We start from the raw sequence: 6,920 nt of genomic DNA, 5'->3' as shown, positions 1-6,920 counted from the left end.
CCAGAGGCTTAGCTAGCAAATCTTGTTCACATGCAAACAGCAGTTTTTCAAAGGTAGGAGGAGCCCAAGTTTGGCTCATTTTTCCTCAGGAAGGGCAGAAGGCAACCTCTTGCCCTAAAGAGCACTTCTTTCTAAAGAGGACATTCACATTCCATCACAAGGAAGTAGTGAAGCTTATCATACAAAAAGGATGCCATTTGTTTCTTGGGTTTGTTGGGGTTATTTTTGTTTGTTTGTTTTTTGATTTTATTTTTTTTTTAACAAAGGCAAAGCAGTACCTTTAACTTCATTGTGGTAAATAAATGACCCTTGTTGTGGTTTGACATTGGCCAAACACCAGGCACCCATGAGAGCCATTCGCTGACCTCCTCCTGCTCTCAGCTGGGCAGAGGAGAGGAAAAAAATTAACAAAGGGCTCCTGAGTTGAGATGAGGACTGGGAGAAAACACTTTAAGAGCAAAACAAGTTCAAATTTAAAGGTATAAAGTAAGTTTATTATTAACGGAGTCAGGGGAAGATAATGAGAAGTAAAATAAGCCTTAAAAACATTATTTTTTCCCCCCCAGCCTCTCCCTTTTTCCCACTGACAGCACAGGGAGACAGGATGTGGGGGTTTTTAGTCAGATTGTCACTTGAGATTTCTTTTTTTTTTCTGTTTGTTCAGGGAGGGGAGTCTTTCCTCTGCTATGCCCTGGGGTCCCTCCCATGGGCAGTCTTTTCAAAACTGTTGGGTCACTCCTCCACCTGGTGCAGTCCTCTAAGGATGGGCTATTCTAGTTTGGAAGCAAGGGCTGTCTATCTCTGGAAGCGGGGGCCCTCTCTCTCCATTCAGGTTTCCCACTGGATTAGAGTTTTCTCCAGCATCCACCTGCTCCAGCATGAGTATTTCTCTCACGGGCTGTGAGTGGATCTCTGCATCCCCCATGGACTTCATGAGCTGCAGGGGCACAGCTGCTTCACCATAGTCCTCACCAGGGCCTGCAGAGGAATCTCAGAGGAATTCCACTGACCTTAGTGTCTCCATGTTGTTCTCCCTCACATGTCCTCACCTCCTCCTCCTCTTCTCCAACTAGAAGAAAAACTGCTGCTTGTAGGTACCACAAGTTGCACCACTTCAAAGATTCTTGCAGGATCCTACAGCGCTGAGAGGTTGATCTCATCTAGGTTCTGTGTCGGGGAGCTGCTCACCATGTTTTGGCCGACCACTGGCCAGGTGGCCCCACAGCCACGGAGCAGACAGCAGCGGCCACTGTGGCACTGGTGCTATTTAACGCCTCTCCTCACACAGAACACCAGGAAAGAGAAGCTGCTGCTGCTGCCCTTCTGCTCACAGCAAAGCTGGCTAGGGGTGCCCAAGCAGGCGAGGCTTGCTGTGGGGCTCACCAAGACGGCAGTGGCTGCAGTTCATCACCGTGTGCTGTGCCAGGATGGCCCCGGCACTGCCGCCTTGCCACCCCTGGAAAAAACTGCCTGTGCACTGTTTTTTCTTCTTAAATATGTCATCACAGAGGCATTACCAGCCTCTCTTAACTGGGCCAGCAGCATGTTCATCTTCGGAGCCATCAGAGATTGGCTCTGTCAGACATGGTGGAAGCTTCCAGCAGCTTCTCACAGAAGCCACTTCTGGCCCTCCCCCACTACCACAAAACAGGCTGCGACAAATCAACAGAGCCCAAATAAAGCCAGCCTGAGGCAACCCCCTGAAAGGTGAAGATTTGCACTGCATAATTAATACCTGGGCAAGGCCTTGACGTGGAGAGTGTCAAGCGAAGTCAGCCCTTGCTCTGGCTCTGAACATGACACCTGCATGTCCCAGAATCACAGGATGGGGCAGGTTGGAATGCACCAGTGTGCATTCTAGTCCAACCTCCCTGCTCAAGCAGGGCTATCCTAGAGCATATGGCACAGGATTGTGGAGACACTTCTTGAGTACCTCCAGCGAGGCAGACTCTATAACCTCTCTGGGCAAACCTCTCCCAGTGTGTGGTCACTCACACAGTAAAGTTCTTCCTCATGTTCAGGTGGAACTCCCTGTCATCAGTTTCTGCCCATTGCCTCACATCCTGGTGCTTGGCACCGCTGAGAGGAGCCCGGCTCCATCTCTTTGGCACATCCATACCCCCCTGCTTTTAGACATTTATACACATTAATGATGTTTCCTCTCGAGGCTGAACAGGCGCAGCTCCCTCAGCGTTTCCCCCTCAGGATGACACTGCAGTCCCCAAACACCCTCACTGCTCTGCGCTGCTCGGCTCTTCCCTGGGTGCCACCAGATTCTGGATACCTGCAAACCACAACCACCCTCAACCTTCCTAGGGCTCAGAGCTACCCGCTGAGGCAGAACTATCTGTTCGCACGTCAAAATAAAAAAAGTGCGGGGTTTTCCCTCACAAAACCCGCATTTCCCCCGCCCCGGGCACCCGGGGTGTAAGGGTAACGCGGGGCCTGGCGGCGGTGCCCGTCCATGGGCCGGAGAGCCCTCGGTGGGGCGGGGAGGGGCAGGGCAGGGCCGGGGAGCCCTCGGCGGGGCGGGGAAGGGCAGGGCCGGGCCGGGGAGCCCTCGGCGGGGCGGGGAAGGGCAGGGCAGGGCCGGGGAGCCCTCGGCGGGGCGGGGCAGGGCAGGGCCGGGCCGCGGGGCCTCCCGCCGCCGCCGCCGCCGCCGTTCACTTCCTGGTTCCTGCCGGCGGCCGCTCCACCCCCGCGCAGGGCGGCGGAAGGGAAGGGAGGGGAAGGGGGGTGCGGTGCCGGGCCGGGCCGTGCTGTGCCGGGCCGCTGCCGGCGCGGGGGCGGCGGGGCGCGCCGGACCCGCGGCGGCGGCGGCGGCGGCCATTGGGGTAGGTGGGTGCGACTGCTGGCGCGGGGCGGGGGGTGCTGAGGGGCGGGCAGGTGTGTGCGGGGCGGGAGCGGGAACTGGGAGCGGAGAGCTGGGAACAGGGAGCGGGCCGCCGCTGGACGCCACCCCGCTGCCGCGGGTCCGGCTGCCCCTCGGCCGTGAGGGAGCCCGGGGATGGCGCGGCCGCCCAAGGGCCCCGCGGAGCTCCGCATCCCTCAGCGGGGTCCCCGGGCCGGGGCCGGGTCGTGTCCTGGACCTAAGGGCATCGCTCGGGAAAGGCCAGCAGCCCTCCAGCGCCGGGCTTTAAATACCGGAAGGGTGAACGCGTTCAATGATACCGGGCTAAATACGCGGTTTAGGTCTGCTCCGCGGCCTTTCGGAGCTTCCAGCGGTTTCGCCGGGGTCCTGTGACCTGTCGGTGGATTGCAGTGGTCCTGTAATTCCCTAATGCACTGCAGCGATGGGACCTGCCCGGACAGCGAGCGGAGCTGGCCCTGTCGCCTCCGAGGTGGCCCCGGTCACCGGGCTGTGGCTGTCCCATGGCAGGTGTGCCCCGGGCATGGGGGGCAATCCCTGGCCGAACCATGGGCTGGATGGGGCGGGTTGGGTTGGAATGGATGGTGAGTTTTACCTGGCAGTAGCAAGTGATCCAGACTGGTTTAGAACGGCAGCCTCTCTAAATGTTACTGGAGTAGTCGTGTCAAGTAATTTTTTAAGAAGAAGCAGGAGTTCGTGACGGCTCGTTAGGAAATAGTCTTCAACAATCAAGAAAACAGGCCTTGGGGAGGAGGGGGCAGCAGTCTGGTCCCTGATGGGCTCTGCACTCGGGGTGTACCAGTGAGGAGTGTGGAATGGACAGCAGAGTTCATTTAGATCTCTTTCGCTTGATCCTGATTCAGAAAAGATAAACTGTGTTTTTCAGCATGAGAGAGAGCAACAGTGTGGCAGGCTCCTGGCACAGCAAAGGCGTGTGTGCGATGTCAGATCTGTAGGAAAGGAGCCCCAATTTAGATGGTTGTTCTGATACAGTGGAATCTCAGAGAAGGGAGGGACTGGTGAGTTACAGTGGGTGACTGCATTGGGTGTCTCGTAGTGTAGTGGTGTACATAGAGAAGCAGTAGGGAGGACCATGTTTTTCTTTGCTAAATGAAAGCAACAAATAAGTCTTTTGTGTAGTGTTACAGGCATTTCAGTGATAAGAGTCATCATAAGGCAAGCCACGCCATTCTTGCATCTTTTAAAAATGCAGCTCCGTGTGCAATAAAGATCCTCTCCTTCAAAGCCTATGACTCTGTCAGCGTAGCTCTTCATGCTGCCTCACTGATGCAATACTGTTTGTGACACCAGTGGGACCTGCTGCTGGTAGTAAGTTGTGTCTGACTGAACACTGAGATTTCGAAGGTGTGACCCAGAAACTCTTTGTGTTTATAGGTTTATAAAAGGGCAAATATCAGGTCTGCCTAAAACCCAAAGTATTCGTTGTGACATTTAGGACCTGTAACAATAACATCTATTGGGTATTCTCATGTATGTTTATGCTTCCTTTTAATTTTCATTTTAAGTGATGTAGTTGCAGACAAGGGTTTCTATTTCAGTTTAAGTTGCTTGTTTGGTACTAGACAAAAGTACACAAATGTAATTTAATCCAAATAATGGAAGCAGATTGCAAGAAGATGAATGCTTAATTCCTTCACAGACGCAGTGCCCAAGTAGTTATGTGTTTTTTTCTGGGCAGTTTCCTTTGTATCATCAAAGGGCAACAGCTGACAGTCTTCAGCAGTATGTGTGTATCCTGGGCAATGGTAGCTCAGCTTTGATGAATCTCTTTTTCTTACCTAATATGAATTTACTTTTCTCAGTGGATGGATTGCTGTGCACTTCCAACAGAACAGGAGCTAGCAGTGTTGCATAGTCCATGCAGTTTAAATCTGTGTCTTGCATACTCCATGCAGTTTAAACCTGTGTGTTGCATTATTTCGGGAAGACATGCTCATGGAGCCAGTTTTACTGTGCAGACATTTCCCATACGGCTATAACAAGGCATCTCTCCTGTAGAGGAGACTAGATGGGCACCCACAGTGGTATCAGTCTGAAAATGGACTGGCTGTAGCTCAGCCAGTCTCTGCAGATGTTAGTTGGCTGAGCTTATGCTTTTTTCTGATCCCTCTGCAGTGTAGACACGACCTTTTTCTTAGGGCAATATTCAGGAATACAGTTTTTCTGCCTTCGTGACAGAAGACAGCAGATAATGTAAAATATGACACGACAGAATAGCTTGTTGTCAGTTTTTATTTCCCCCATCCTGTGCTTATCTGGTTGAAGCAAACTAAATGTGACGAATTGTACCTGGAACATCATATTTAACCTGTGCACGTAACTGATCTGAAGCTTCGGGTTGTGTTCAAGAAAACGAGAAGTTAAAGCTTTCCTAATTGCGGCTGTGTGTTTCCTGGGTTGTGCAGGCAATAAGGAAAGAAGATAGCTCTTGCCTGGAGCTGCAGTGCAGCAAGTCTGCCAGTAACACTTCACACATTGTCCTTCTGAGAGTCCAAAAGAGCGAGCCAGCTTGTCTGTAGGGTGTGGGTGCCAAAGACCTCCCCATATGGCAGCCGTTCCCTGCTAGTGAGGTGCAAGGTGTTAGAGGCAAGGTGCAGCTTGGTGCTGGCTCACTGCACGGGGGCACTGGTGTGTTAACTCCTGTCGCCTGCTTCTGCCTGTGCCCCCAGTTTGGGGGCTGCTGGGGAGTGCTTCTGGAGACTGGAGCGACAGATTTGTCTAGGCTTACAGCCACATATCCCTTTGCACCACCAGGTTACAGGGTGGCCATACAGAACGGGTATGCTCAGGAGAAGAGGTAGGAGTGCAAGAGGAAGGGGGGAAAAAAGAAAGAGGATGGGCATGGGAAGGTAAGGAAATGAGAAGGAAGGGTACAGCAGCAGAATTCAGCTAGAAAAATGTTGGGAAATGCTATTGCAGGAGCAAGTAAAACAGCAAGTAAAAAAGGACACAGAGGACTCACTGTTAAGATCCTTCGACAACAGAGGAATGTTGAATGAGAGGAAATGCAAGGCCCTTGTTGATATTTCTGCTCCTGGCTGCTGGTGGATAGTGTGTTTGTCGTGTTCAGCTGTGAGTTTTGCAATAATGCAGAACTGACGGGGTGACCAATCTTAAATGTGATGCAGCATGCAGAAGTTAAAACAAGTGGGCTGAAGCTGAAGCAGTGTGAGTGAGTAAAGGTAAAGTACTATGCTATTGAAAAAAAAAGGTAAAGAAAAGACATATACAGGCTTAATGGGAAGGCAGTAGTACCATACCAGAGATACAGAGAGGGCTGTAGCAGGTGAAAAAGTAATACGATATGCATCTTGGTTTTTTGCAGTGGCCACTTGAATTATTGATGTCCAATATAGCACAGAATAGATAAGGAAGATATTATATACGGTAGCTGGTCTGGTCTTGAACTCTCCGTAATTCAAAAGATAGGAAAATTAAAGTTTACACACAGAGACTGTATTCTTTATGGCAGCAAGGATGCCTTCTGCTTGCCATTGCTACAGTGAGCAAAACAAGAAATGCTTAGTTTGCCAACTCAGATGTTCTTTGCTATGTTTCAAAAGCTTTAACCTACAGCAACTTTGAACCTGCAGGTTTTTCCAGTTCTCTGAAGTAGCAGCATATGTTTCTTCTAGTTGTGATTTTAACTTTGCAGGATAGAGGTGATAATTTTTGGTTCCTGTGTTGTTAATGTGCAATTTTAATGTATGCCCTGCGTACTTTCTGTAGTTGGCTTGGGGATCCGCTTAAGTGTAGTATGTAGGTTTAAAATCTGAATGCCTTACAGCCTTCATACCTACATCTTTACCTACTGCTATGTGGTAAGGCAGAAGAATAAACTACAGACAAGGGAATAAAATCGGAAAGTGAGTGACTTGTTCATGCTTGTGAAGATGGGGCTGTAGCAAAGACAGGTGGGAGCCAGATCCTGTGATAGACCATCTCGAGTGAAAACGTATGTCTGGTAGTTAAAGTGCTCTTTCTACCTCGAAAGATACTATTTAGATTTTTTTTTTTTTTACTAGAGGGG

The 6,920-nt window shown here is 50.8% G+C and overlaps 1 protein-coding gene across 2 annotated transcripts in view; it reads left to right on the top strand.

Moving 5' to 3' along the window:
* Nucleotides 1-2,780: 2,780 nt before the first annotated feature.
* The window catches only part of ZDHHC3 (zDHHC palmitoyltransferase 3), a 33,944-nt gene continuing 29,804 nt past the window's right edge, over nt 2,781-6,920 (top strand). Inside the window, exon 1 of one of the 2 annotated variants that reach the window (XM_083857071.1) lies at nt 2,781-2,838. The gene's annotated coding sequence lies outside the window, so the exon portion shown is untranslated. The remainder of the gene's footprint in view (nt 2,839-6,920) is intronic. The other variant, XM_083857072.1, reaches the window with a different exon arrangement.

This window comes from Zosterops lateralis (genome assembly GCF_965231275.1).
Source record: "Zosterops lateralis genome assembly, chromosome: 1".
Taxonomy (NCBI): Eukaryota; Metazoa; Chordata; class Aves; order Passeriformes; family Zosteropidae; genus Zosterops; species Zosterops lateralis.
This window is presented reverse-complemented; position numbering and strand designations above follow the sequence as displayed.